We start from the raw sequence: 14,354 nt of genomic DNA on the forward strand, positions 1-14,354 counted from the left end.
TAGGAGTGATCTAGCCGGTGTAACTAATTTTACCTCAAAGGACAGGTAAGAGGAGATGCTCACATACTCATACAAGCCTTTCCCAATGTAAATGACTCTTACAAGGAATCAGTTGACTTGTTGAAAGTCATGGTAATATAGAACAAAGTAGGTTGGATCTAGTGAATATCATTATTAATTTAAAATCTCCAGATCACACTTACAAAGGTTTACAACAGTTTAGAGTTAAACTGGAGAGCACTCTCAAAACTTTAAGTAATAAATATAATCTGAAGGAATCAGACTGGTTATTCAGTGCCATGGTACAGAATAAATTAAGCTGTAAAACACTTGAATGGTTCTCGAATAAATATCACAAGGGCTATTTTGGTCTGGAGGAAATAAGACTTGGTCTACAAGAATTAATTGTTCAGTTGCAGACCAGCCAACTAACTCATTTTAAAGATGCAGCACATGATAACTCTGAGGTATCTGCCAAGTTTCACAAAGGGAAAAATTATCCTAATGTTAATAATCAAAATTCATTTCCTCATTTTTCTAATAATTGCAATGCATACAATTCATGGAATGATAAAGTTGAAAGATTGGAGGAACTTGACAGATGTATCAGGTGTTTAGGTAATCACAATGTAAAGGATTGTCATGCTAAATTAAACAACTGTTATCAATGTCACAAAGGAAGACACCATATAGTCATGTGTAAGGGTCTATATGACAAAGTTGATAATAATGATAATGTTGACAATCCTGACACAACAGTAGCTAATGTAAAAATTGCTGCTAATGTTAATAATGATGGTTTTGCTGAAGTAGCCTTACCTGTGTCACAGGTAAAAGTTGATGATAAAAGGCATAAATCAAAAAATGTAACTGCATTATTAGACCAGGGATCCCAACGTACTTTCATTAAACGTAAATGTCTTGATGGTATGAAAGTACAGATGGGAGATCCTACAACTCTAAAATTATCTGGTTTTCTCTCGGATAAAAGGGCTCAATTGTATGACACTGTTTATGTAACTGTCAGGTTGGGCAATGAGAAAAAATGTGTTAATGCAGTAATTGTAGATAGACTTCCAGAGAAAATATCTACAGTAGGGCTTAGTAAAGCTACAGAAAGACTTTCACATAATGTAAATTTAGCACCTTCTGGTGTAAGTGATGATTCTGCAGGCCCAATAAATATTTTGATAGGTAGTGACTATTATGCCTCCTTTGTAAAGGGTATGGTAAAGAAATGTGGTGTCACCCTTTTGAAGACTGCAGGAGGCCATGTAATGTATGGTAGGATTCCTCGTAATAATAATTCATGACTAGAGGAAACTACAAATACCATAACTGTGTGTCTTACTCATGAAATCGTACCCCAGTATAATTCTTCCATAGAGGATGGTGTTGAGCCAGTGCATAAATTGTGGGAATTAGACAGCATTGGAATAAATGTAAATGAAGAAAGTCCAGACGATTCTTTTACTCAGGAGCAATACCTGAGAGATGTAAAATTTGAATCTGGACAATACTGGGTACGACTTCCGTGGAGACTGAACCATCCAGAATTGCCCACTAATTACAGAATGGCATATGGACAGTTAAAAGCTCAGCTCCACGAACTGAGTAAGACACCAGAATTGTTGACTGCCTATAATGATATAATTGCTGAGCAGTTAATTAATAAATTTATAGAAGAGGTACCTCCTGAGCAAGCCAAAATTTATGGTCATTATTTGCCACATCACGGAGTGAAGAAGGATTCTAAGACCACTCCTTTGAGAATTGTTTAATTGTAGTGCCAGGAGTAACAAAAATGTACCTAGTTTGAATGACTGTTTAATGACAGGTCCGTCGTTGACGGAAAAATTAGGAGATATTTTATTAAATTTCAGAGTGAAGCATTATGCCTTTACGGCTGACATAAGTAAAGCTTTCCTGAGAGTGGGTTTACAAGAGACTGACCGGGATTGTATCCACTTTTTATGGCCTCAGAATCCTATTGACCCACTTAGCCCTCTGAAAACCTTTCGCTTTAGAAGCGTATTATTTGGTGCTACATCCAGTCCGTTCCTACTTCAAGTGACGATAAATGCACACCTTAATCGTATGGAAAGTCCACTGAGTAAAGTAATGAGCAAACAATTTTATGTGGACAATTTCCTGGGTGTGACGTCAACTGAAGAGGAACTGTTAATGACTTATGGAGAGGTGAATAAAATAATGCAAAGTGCAAATATGCCTCTGAGGGAATGGAATAGTAATTCGTCCAAATTAAAGGACAAAATAAGTAAAGATTTCCCTGGAGATGAAGTGTCAAAATGTAGTAATGTATTGGGTTTAACTTGGGATACTGAGAGAGATTTGTTAATGTTAAAACCTAATAATTACAGTATGCCCAATAAATTAACTAAGAGAGTTTTGCTTGCTGAAGTTTCCAAATGTTTTGATCCACTAGGTTTAGTGTCACCCCTTACTATAAGAGGGAAATTATTAATACAGAAAGCATGGAAACTTAAATGTGCTTGGGATGAAATACTACCTGAGGAATTCATTAACAGGTGGAATGAATTAATTGGTGATTATGAGAAAATTCCAATGTTGGAGTTTCCATGCCAGGTGTCCAATCCAAATGGGAAAAATGTACTCCACATTTTTTGTGATGCTTCAAAATTGGCACATGGAGCAGTTGTTTATCTTCAATGTAATAGTGTTATTTCTCTTGTTATGTCTAAGGCTAAAGTGTCTCCAATTAAATCACGTTCCTTACCTCAGTTGGAATTAACAGCCATTTATGTAGGTGTCAAATTAGCTAATTATATAAGAAATAAGTTGCAGGAGATAAATATTAGCAACACTGTAATTTGGTCTGATAATGAGGTATCCTTACAATGGATTCGTAATGGAAACAGTAAGATTGTGTACGTACAAAACAGAGTCGCTGAAATTAATCAGATGCAAGAGAAGTATAATAGTTTGGGTCAGCATATGTTAACATTTAATCATATACCTGGTGAGGAGAATCCAGCCGATTTCTTGTCTCGAGGTTTACCTTATGCTAAATTTGTAAATGCTGTATCATGGTTTAAAGGACCGAGTTGGTTGGTAAATAAAGCTAACTGGCCTGTACAAAAGGCGTATATTGCTCCTGTTGAAATTACTGTGACCACCGCTCCAATAGTTTGTCCTTCTTTATCCATTGATATAACTAGGTATTCTTCTTTACCCAAACTGATCAATGTAACTAAGTTGGTGTTTAAATTTCTAAACAAGATGAATATTTCATTTAAGTTTTCACACCCTCTTGAATATTGGATAAAGAGGGTACAGGAGGAAATCTATGGAAATGAGATTAAATGGATGATGGAAAGGAAAATTGTGAAAGGTTCCATAATAGAGAAACTGGGGCTGTATTTAAAGAACAATGTAATTAGGTGCAGAGGTAGGTTACAAAATGCTGAATTGGGTGATTATGCTAAACACCCTATCTTACTGCCCAAAACTCATCATCTAACAAATTTAATAGTTCTAAATGCCCATAAAAATGTAATGCATGGTGGGGTACAAGATACCTTAAACTGTATTAGGGAAACTTTCTGGATTCCACAAGGACGGCAAAGTGTAAAAAGGATGATTAAATCTTGTGTAATATGTCGCCGTGTGGATGCCAGATCATATATGTACCCAGGTCCTCCACCATTGCCAAAGGAGCGTGTACAATTAGTGAAACCATTTGATGTAACAGGTGTAGACTATAGTGGTCCAATAATTTTAACAGGTACGTCAAATGGTGTTCCACTGAAAGTGTATGTTTGTTTGTTCACCTGTACTGCTACTAGGGCAGGTCATTTAGAAGTGGCACAGGACTTGTCTGCAGAACAGTTTATACAGCTGTTTCGAAAATTTGCAGCTAGGAGATCCTGTCCGAGGTTGATGATTTCGGATAATGCCACAAATTTTGTAGGAGGTGCTCAACACTTGATAGAATTAAATAATAGTAACGATGTTCAATCTCTGTTAACCCAGCGAGGGTGTACCTGGAAATTTATTACTCCTAGAGCCCCTTGGCAGGGGGGGCTGTACGAAAGACTGATAGGCACAGTGAAGAGGTGTCTCCGCAAAGTAGTACACCGGAAGAGAATTAATTTGGAAGAATTCTGTGCAGTGTTAGTGGAGGCAGAAAATCGTATAAATAATAGGCCTCTCTCGTACATGAGTGATACACCTGATACAGATGTATTAACACCTTCTCACCTAATATGTGGAAGGAAATTGGAAGCTGCCCCTGTCTATAGAGATAATCCGGAAGAAAGTGATGAAGATTACAATGATGCGGCAGTGATGTGTAATAAATTTAAAATGTTAAATAAAGTAATTGATCATTGGTCTAATGTGTGGCATAAGGAATATCTTCTTACACTACGTCAGTGGTTCCCAAACTGGGGGTAAATTACCCCCTGGGGGTAATTTAACCATTTTTGGGGGGTAATGGAGGGGTGACAGAAAAAAAGTTATGAATTCTGAAAATCAAGAAAACAATGCAGTACCCGGTATGAGGATTATTGTTAACTTTGTCTTAGTATATAAAGTTGTAAAGTAAACCTATTATAAGTAAGTAATAAAGTTAAACCAAATAACAATAAACATCAAAAACTAATATACAGTATTAGAAAAGAGGAAATATATAGCTAAGTGTGTGGAAACCCAAAAGTATTTTGACAAGTATGCTTCAGGACAAAAGTCACTCAGTAGCCCAGATCGACCTGTCCAGTACGCGTCACTCACTTCCTGAGGCTGCCTCTATTTCACACTGTCAGTTTATCTGTGAGCATCAGCCGAGGTCGACATAAGCTGGTATGTATGTGTACTGCCCTGTGCAGTATATAGTTAGTATTTACCCACTGTTACTGTGAATTTGTAGCTATTATTAATTTTATATATAATGTATGTGTGGTTCTTACGTTTTCAATGGTTTTGCTAGGATTAGCAGAGTATGCGAGGCTGTATACGTTCACGTTTAGCCATATATATCAACAATAACAACATTTTGTGAAAGGGGTAACATGCTTTATGTGGCATGTTAAATTGGGTAACAAGCTGAAAAAATTTGGGAACCACTGCACTACGTGAACACTTTTATGGTGCGACAGAGGCAGTAAATCGACAGACCATTCAACCAGGTGACATTGTGTTAATTGACACTGAACAACATCGAACATTGTGGCCTCTGGGCAAAGTATTGACATTGTACCCAGATGCACAAGGTGTTGTCTTCAGCAAGCATCACATGAAGGCAGGTAGCCGCGATATGGTTGAAGCCCTGGCAGTTGTAACATTGTAGTTGACCCTCTACAAATGGCCGGGTCTTGAACCGCCCCCACACCCCCAGTGCAATGTGGGATGGTAGGGGCCCCTCGGTGGTGGATCAACATATTCCGGGTTGGAATCTTGTTGACCCCAGTGGTCAGCCTCTCTGCTTTGACAATGTTGGGTACATCGAGGAAGTGCTCTGCTGGGATGGGCACAGGGACATGAAGCACAACCCCCTTGTGCATCTTTTCTTGAGCCAGGAGCTCCCTTATCCTCGGGTTCTCTGCAGCCTTTGCCTTCAGTCGATCGTATGTGTCCTCGTCGCGTGGTTTCGCCACGATCTCTCCCCTGAGTGTGATGTCGCAGCTGAGCTTGAGGGAGGGCATGGTCGCCTCCAGGTTCTTCACCACATCGTAGTGAGGGATCATGAACTTGTTGAAGGTTGAAGACCACGGTTGGTTGCCTTGCAGCACGGTTCTGAGGTCTTGAACGCCCTTGTACCATCTCGTTGTCCTCGGGTGCCTGTGAGGCTTCGTCTGGGTCGGTTGTCCCTGGTGCCGTCTGCTGAGGAACAGGGTCCTGGCTCTCTTCCATGGTCCCCATATGTTGGGGGATGTCCGCCTGCTCGGCCGGGCTTGGGTTGGCCTCGGCTGTCCCCATCGTCCCTGGGCCATCTGGGGAGGCAGCTGGCGTCAGCTGAGGCGCTTCTGGGGCATCGCCCCCGAAGTGCAGGTTGTCCTTGGGTTTCTTCGCCGGCCCTTCCACTTCCTCCATGTCGCCCTGAAAGTCGTCGTCGCATGATGACACGGGCCGTTTGCCTCTCGGTTCCTGGAATGACATGGCTGTACAGCCGCCCCAACGAGGCTCGTAGCTGTGTGCCACAGTTCCCAAGACCTATTGACCGCCCACACTGGGTTCACAGTGGTGCACAAGTCACGATTACGTCACTCACTGGAATCGTACAGTGCACACGTAGGTCACAAACGGTTATTTTCCCAAAGCACTGAGCACATGCATATGACTCAAACATGCACGAATGGCGAGGACCGTCAGGTGCTGGGCGTAAACTAACACAGCACCAGGCGCCTGGCGCACTAGACCAGTGCACGAAGTACGCTGGTTGGTCAGCGCCCCGCCACAGCACACGCACGAATCACACGAATGCACGAGATACACGACAGATTCGCAATTGTGCATAAACTAACACAATATGCGCACTTAGGGTGTTATTTGTCGCACTATCGCCAAAACGAACGATGGTGTGGCGTAGGTGCACGCACGAACTCCCACGAATGCACACGAATTAGCGAGGCACGGGTAGCACACGTATTACTGGCGTGACTGTGCGTAAACTAACACAGGACACGCCACACTCACTGCAGAAATGTCTTGAAGAAAAGCACTTAGTCACCAAAGATCCTGTGCGTAACCAGCGTAAACTAACATGGAACTCACAGGGAACATCCCAGCATTCGTGCGTGCTCTCACGAATGCGTGGTCCACGAACGAAGGCGCGAGACCATGCTTAAACTAACACAGGTCGGCCCGAAAGAGTCACTCTGAACACTGAGCGATCCACTCTGAACACTGAGCGCACCAGCCCAGGCAGCTGGCCTGGGTCGGGAGCGTGACCTGATGTGACCTGGGTGAGGTCAGGCGAGCGACTGTCTCCGAAATTTCGCTGAGAAAAGTGCTCAAAATCCAAATTGTACGATTTCTGCACTGGACGAAAACCTGGAGTCCACTTTAATTGTTAATTTGCTAAGCCCAGTTAGGGCTAGGAATGATAATTATCTTCCTTCTGATTATAATTATTATTTTGCTAAGCCAGGAAATATTTTGCTAGGATATTTGGTGCTTATTATAATTATTATAATTAATTGCTAAGCCAGGAAATATTTGGCTAGGATATTTGATGAATATTATAATTACAGTGGAACCTCAAATTTCGAACATAATCCGTTCCAGGAGCTAATTCTAAATTTGAAAAGTTTGAAAAGCTAAGCAATATTTCCCATAAGAAATAATGGAAATACAATTAATCCGTTCCAGAATCTCAAAAATATTCACAAAAAATACGTTTTATAGATTAATTATAGTTTTACATACAACAAATATAGTGTACAATTATGTATTAATAAATTTAAATAAACATATAAAATAACATTTTTACTTACCTTTATTGAAGATTGGTGACGGCATCTGGAAGATAGGGAGGAGGAGAGAGGGAGTTGGGGTTAGTGTTTGGAAGGAGAATCTCCCCATAAGGACTTCAGGTATCAAAGCCCTCTCTGGGGTTACTTACCTTCTCTGTCTTTTAATGCCAGTAGGACCAGCTTGAGAGTCACTGGACCCCTGTCTCACAAAATAACTGTCCACAGTCCTCTGTTTCTGGTGCCTCGTTAAGATTTCCCTAAAATGGGACATGGTTCTGTCGCTGAACTTGTTGCAAAGATGGCTTGTTTCAGCTTGCTCAGGGTGGTACTTCTCCACAAACCTTTGGACATCATTCCACTTGGCGCAAATCTCCTTAATCTTTGAATAGGCATGCAACTTCCTTGTCTTTTTACAAATAATCATCTCTGAAACACTATCACCTGCCATCTCTTTATCCTTGAGCCACACCAGCAACAACTTCTCAACCTAATCGATTGTCTGTGGTATTTTTTTTTGGTTAGCATATTAACACCTTTCGCAACATCAGCTTCCTTGATTTGTTCTTTCTTTGCCAGGACAGAAGCGATGGTCGACTTGTTTTTCCCATACATGCTGGCAAGCTCAACAAGTTTCACACCACTCTCATACTTCTGTATTATTTCCTTCTTCACATCTATGGTGTTTCTTACTTTCTTTACCATAGGCGTACCACTAGCAAGTTTCTTTGGGCCCATGGTAGCTTATTTCACAGTCCCACAAGCACTAAACACAATGAATTAATCGTAAAATGTTTGACTGAGACCGCAGGTCTCAGTCTGACTTTTTTGGGTTATCCTAGGTTCTCTACACATATGCTGCTATGTATGATAATTCTATGTAACTGTATTTGTGTATACCTGAATAAACTTACTTACTTAATCAACAAAGCCAGACTGGCTCAAGGCGCCTGCACGGGGATGCAGACAGAGCGAGCTGGCAGACAGGTCCAGTACCCGGCGGTTCGAAAAAAGGGGCGAGTTCGATGATGTGGACAAAATTGGTTGGAAAAAAGCAGTCGATTTTCGAAGAGTTTGATAAGCGATACGTTCGAAATTTGAGGTTCCACTGTATAATTAATTTGCTAAGCCAGGAAATATATGGCTAGGATATTTGGTGCATATTATAATAATTATAATTTGCTAAGCCAAGAAATACTTGGCTAGGATATTTAGTGCAAATTGTAATAATTATACCAGTGTCTCATTTTACAATATGTATAACCAGTGTTCATTAATTGGGTCTAACATATAAAAGAGCCATGGATGAGAGTAGTGTAACTAATGCAAAAGGAAAATCCATGGGAATTGGAGATATAAAAGCATCATTAAATGCAAAAAAAAGGTCATGTGACTAGAGCTTATAATAATGCCTGGAACTGGTGGCAGAAGAAACTGCTTTTGGCATGTACACCTGATTATTGTATTTCTCTGTACAACCATGTATCATGTCAAAATAAACTTATTCTTAATATGAAGGTGATCTAATAATCCGGCATCATCGAGGCCATAATGGGATGTTTCAGCCTCAATTTGTAATAGGAACCCGCGTTAATGTCCCCTGCTGAAGAACTGGGACAAGAAATTTGCGTACCTCAAAAATTGGGTGTGGATGGTAGAATAAGGGATGTGGACATCACTCACAGGGAAGTACACCAGTCCTTGCAATTAGATCTCGGCTGGCCAGTGTAGGGTAAGTAAGTAAGTAAGTAAGTAAGTTTATTCAGGTATACACAAATACAGTTACATAGAATTATCATACATAGCAGCATATGTGTAGAGAACCTAGGATAACCCAAAAAAGTCAGACAGAGTGACTTATTTCCATTGGGGTCCTTTTACCTTATTATAATATAAAGGTTATAATATTTTCTTATTATTCTACAATGAAGATAACATCTTATTATCATACTAAAAAGACTATCTACTACACGAGGGTCATTAAGACTATCTACAATACGAGGGTCATTACTAGGAATAAGGTAAAATTTACACGTATGTTAGCTAAAAAATAGAAAATCATTCCCCTCCCTTTCTGTAGCTACATTCATCAGACACCTTTTGGCACTCTTCTTGAACTGGTTCATGCTATGACTGGCTTTGACATGTGCGGGTAGTCTGTTCCATTCCTTTATTGCTGTACAATAAAAGGTGTTTGACGCCTGGCCAATGACTGTGGGTACTACAAAGTTGTGTTCTCTCCCCCTAGTACTATGATTGCTTTGGTTCCCAACCTTGACAAAATTGACAGCAAGATATTCTGGACACTGTGAGCAATTTTATAAACATGATTTAGCTTCAGTTGTTTTACTCTGTCTTCAACATTTAACATATCCAACTGCTGTAATTCATCCTGGCCTACATGTTCTCTTGGTCCCAGCCCCAGGATGAATCTTACGATTTTATTCTGGGTGATTTGCAGTCTATCTTTCAGCTTTTTTGTCAAGGCAGAGTACCATGAAGAGCATGCGTAATCCATATGGCATTGTATAAGGGCTAGACATAGGGTCCTGCTTGCCTCAGTAGGTAGACACTGTGCTTGTCTATACAGGAACTTCAGTCTGGCATTCGCTTTCTTTACTACACTGTTCCCTATCAATTCTCCTGACATGCATGGGTCAAAGGGGATTCCCAGATATTTTACTGATGAAACCAAAGTGATGGGCTCCCCATTACACTGAACATTAAAATTATTTACCCTTCTCAGTTTATGTTTCGTGCCAAAGAGAATGGCTTCAGTTTTCCCTAGGTGTAATGATAGTTTGTTGTCTACTAACCATTTGCTGCAGGACTCCAGTTCCAGTGTTAAAACATTAGCAATATCTTGTGGGTCTTTACCTGTCACTAACAGAACACTGTCATCTACATATAGTAGGAGTTTGCACTTGACACTGATAGGCATATCATTGACATAACATAAGAATAAGGGACCCAGAATACTACCTTGGGGAACTCCACATGTTATCGGCAGGGGTTCTGATTCCGTTTTGTTGATTTTGACTATTTGTCTCCTATTGCTAAGGTAGGACTTAAACCAGTCTACAGAACCTATACCGATAGCTTGAAGTTTCTTACATAATATATTGTGGTTGACAGTATCGAAGGCCTTTTGCAGGTCTAAGGTTACCATACCTATGAGGTTCCCTTTTGACATTTCAATTCTCAGGTAATCCATCAGATTAATAAGGGAGGTGTCGGTTGAGTAGGATCTTCTAAAGCCCGATTGATAGCTATGGAGAATGTTGTTGTCATTAAGGTACTTAACTACTTGAGAATACACCGCCCTCTCTAGAATTTTAGATATTATACTGAGTATACTAACAGGCCTATAGTTGCTTACATCAGACCTACTATTTTTCTTGAAGATAGGAGTAACTCTGGCCTCCTTGAACCCCTCCGGTACGGTATTAATGGTGATTGATAGATTTATTATGCGAGTCTAGGTCAGGGGTGGGCAACCCTTAGCACGCGTGCCAAACCTGGCAAGCCAACAACTTCTTTTCGGCACACTAACCTCTGGTCTCATCTCAAAAACAAAAAAAAAAATTGCGACATTTATCACATATCCATTCCGTGTGTGTGTGTGTGTGTGTTTGTGTGTGTGTGTTGTGTGTGTGTGTGTGTGTGTGTGTGTGTGTGTGTGTGTGTGTGTGTGTGTGTGTGTGTGTGTGTGTGACTCAACAATCAATATTTGCACCAATAACTCACTACAGTTGTGACCGGGTGTGGACGTGTGAATTGTTCATTACTCTATAAATTGTTCATGATTGTAGCCATGTATAAACGTAAGTAACCATTCTTACAGGATTCATTACCTTTGTAACTTGTGAGTTCATTACCTTTGTACCTAGTTCAGCTATCAAAACTTTGGGGGCCCAGTCCCTGGACCCATTACGTACCTCTGTAATCTGTAAATACCTTTGTAACTTGTCATGATTGTGACTAGACCTACCTGGAGTTCATTACCTTTGTAAATTGTGAGTTCATTACCTTTGTAAATTGTGGGATGTATAGCCCTTGTGGCTTAGCGCTTCTTTTTTGATTATAATAATAATAATGTAAATTGTGAGTTCATTACCTTTGTAAATTGTGAGTTCATTACCTTTGTAAATTGTGAGTTCATTACCTTTGTAAATTGTGAGTTCATTACCTTTGTAAATTGTGAGTTCATTACCTCTGTAACTTGCTGAGCTATCAAAATTTTGGAGTCCAGTCCCTGGACCAATTATGTACCTCTGTAATCTTTTGACTACCGCCCACAGGATGGGTATGGGGTGCATAATAAACATATTAAACTAACTAACCATTCCACGAAAAGCGGGGAAATAGTCCCCATATGTTTCCAGAAATTTTGTATCAAAGATATAGCCGACTTTGGCATGCACACTTAAAAAGGGTGCCCACCCCTGGTCTAGGTGTTAGGCAGGTGTTGTGGTGTGATCCATCTACAGTAATTAAATGGTAAGTGCTAATAAGAATTTCCTTTCTAATAACACTAATAATTTATGTATAATTATATTCTGTGTTCCTAGCAAGCCTAATCCTATACAGTCCACATAACTTTAATTACCAGAGTAGATGGTTTTAATATTATAATTATTAATTTAATGTCAAGTCTAGCTTTTTGTGAGAGTGGTGAAGAAGTGGGCAATCAAAGGAGTTTCAGTTCAGCGACCTATTGTGACTAAGTCCCACTTACCTCACCCAAATTACTTGCAGGTAATGCCCTGTAAGCCTCCTGCAAGTGATTTGCAATAATAATTTTTCACAGAGCAAGTACAAATCCTTGGGGCACCCTACTTGTAACACCTAATAATGACATTTTTCTCCGTAATAACTCCTACCCTGTATCAGATTCTACGTATTTTAATCCCACACCTCCCCAACGCCATAGCATTCACTTCTTTTACAACTCCTCCTATAAATGTTAAACCACCATGGTGTGAGGGATTTTCACAAGAACACGATCTCAAAATCCATATTCCACCCACACTCAATGAAGAACTGACACACAAATTGCAGCTTACTGAAATTGACGTATCTTGGAGACTGGTGGGACTTTGTGATCCCAGTGTTCATAATGTCTCTCCAATGCCTATCGTTTCAGCTCTCAACTAGCTCCGGGACCCTGGATTAAGAATATATGGTTCCTGTTTTTATGAAAATTTACGCCAGTAGAACGGACTACGAAGTGGACTGTATACTTAAGAATTTAAGTTGAATTGACTGATTTTAGAATTTTATTTTGTCTAATTTACAATTATTAATTTCATTATTTCTTTAGGAACATTATTATACTTGCCAATCTATTACGTTGGTGATATGTCTCGACGCCTCCCTCAGGAAGATTCCCTAGAATATTGGCCAACATCTAGCAACCTTACCCGTTGTGTGGGGTTTAATACAAACTAGGAGGTGTACATTAATTACTGTAGTTCACACAGAGAACCAACATGGTGTTCACCAGCTACATGTCCCTTTTTCCGTCCATACCATCCTTGGGCAAGATTTGTCGTGAAATAGGACAAGTGTTTAATGATGCAGGTCTTAGTCATATGATGACCCGTTGATGGAGCATTTGGTCATCTGACTGAGGCTGAGGTCAGTGGTCAGTACGCTGAGGTCAGTGGTCACCTGCGGTCATACCTGCCTAAGCTCTTGGGAGTTAACGTGGGCTGTTACCAAGCACCATGGCTTGTTGTAGTGTTTTAGAATCTCAGGTTCAAGTGTTGAAGAAGGAGATTCTACTTCTTCAGGAGGAAAATAGGAGGCTGAAGCTTCGCATAGATGAGTTTGGGAGCGAGTGTGAGAAGGATTTAGCTGGTAAGGAGGAAATGGTCACCAGCAGTGATAGTGGCAGCTGCTTTAAGTGGCAAGTGGTTCACAGTTCAGGAAGAAGGAAGATGAGGAGAGTAATAGAGAAGATGTGAAGGTAGGAAATCTATTCTCTGTTCTCCAAGACGAGTGTACTTTAGTGGTTAGTGAGGTTGAAGGTACCACTGATTCCCCTGCTAATCAAGGTAAGAATATTGTAATAGTAGGCGATTCTCAGGTGAGATATGTGGACCGTGCATTTTGTAACAGAGACAGAAAGGTCAGACAGAAAGTGTGCCTTCCTGGAGCTGGTGTTGGTGACATAGTCATCAGGTTGGATAATATTATGGCAGGTAATGGGAACAAGCCCGTTATCTGTCTTAGTGCTAGGGGTAATGACATTGGGAAGGGCAGGAGAGAGGAGCTGCTGGATAAGTACAGGTCAGCCATAGAAGTAGTTAGGTCTATGGGAGGGATCCCAGTCATATGTAGCATCTTTCCTAAAAAGGGAGTGGGCAATGAATGGATGTCTAGAGCAATTGGTATAAATTGCTGGTTAGACAGGTACTGCAAGGAACTTGCGATCCCATTCATTGATAACTGGGACCTTTTCTTTGGCAAACGTGATATGTATGCAAGGGATGGGGTTCATCTCTCTGGGGATGGAATGGTTGCATTAGCCAATTCGATTGAGAGGGTAATTGATGACTTGTCTAGGAATTTAAACTGATAGATTATAGAGGTATGGGTGTTTGTGGGAAACAATCAGGCTGCAGCATTAGAGTTAAAAACAGCAGTTATTACGGGGATACCTCAGGGATATGTATAAAAGACAATATTCAAAAAAAAGTTGCTAGTAATGGCAAATCAATTGATCAACAAAGAGAGATAGTAGAGGCAACGAGTGACTAGCTCCCTTAAGGTTTACTATACAAATAGTAGGAGTCTAAGAAATAAGATAAATGAGCTAAGATTACTTGCAAGTGTAGGTAATGTAGATATTGGCATAACAGAGACCTGGTTTAACCTGAAAGATAGAGAAATGCCTTC

Source organism: Cherax quadricarinatus, chromosome 12 (assembly GCF_038502225.1).
Source record: "Cherax quadricarinatus isolate ZL_2023a chromosome 12, ASM3850222v1, whole genome shotgun sequence".
Classification (NCBI taxonomy): Eukaryota; Metazoa; Arthropoda; class Malacostraca; order Decapoda; family Parastacidae; genus Cherax; species Cherax quadricarinatus.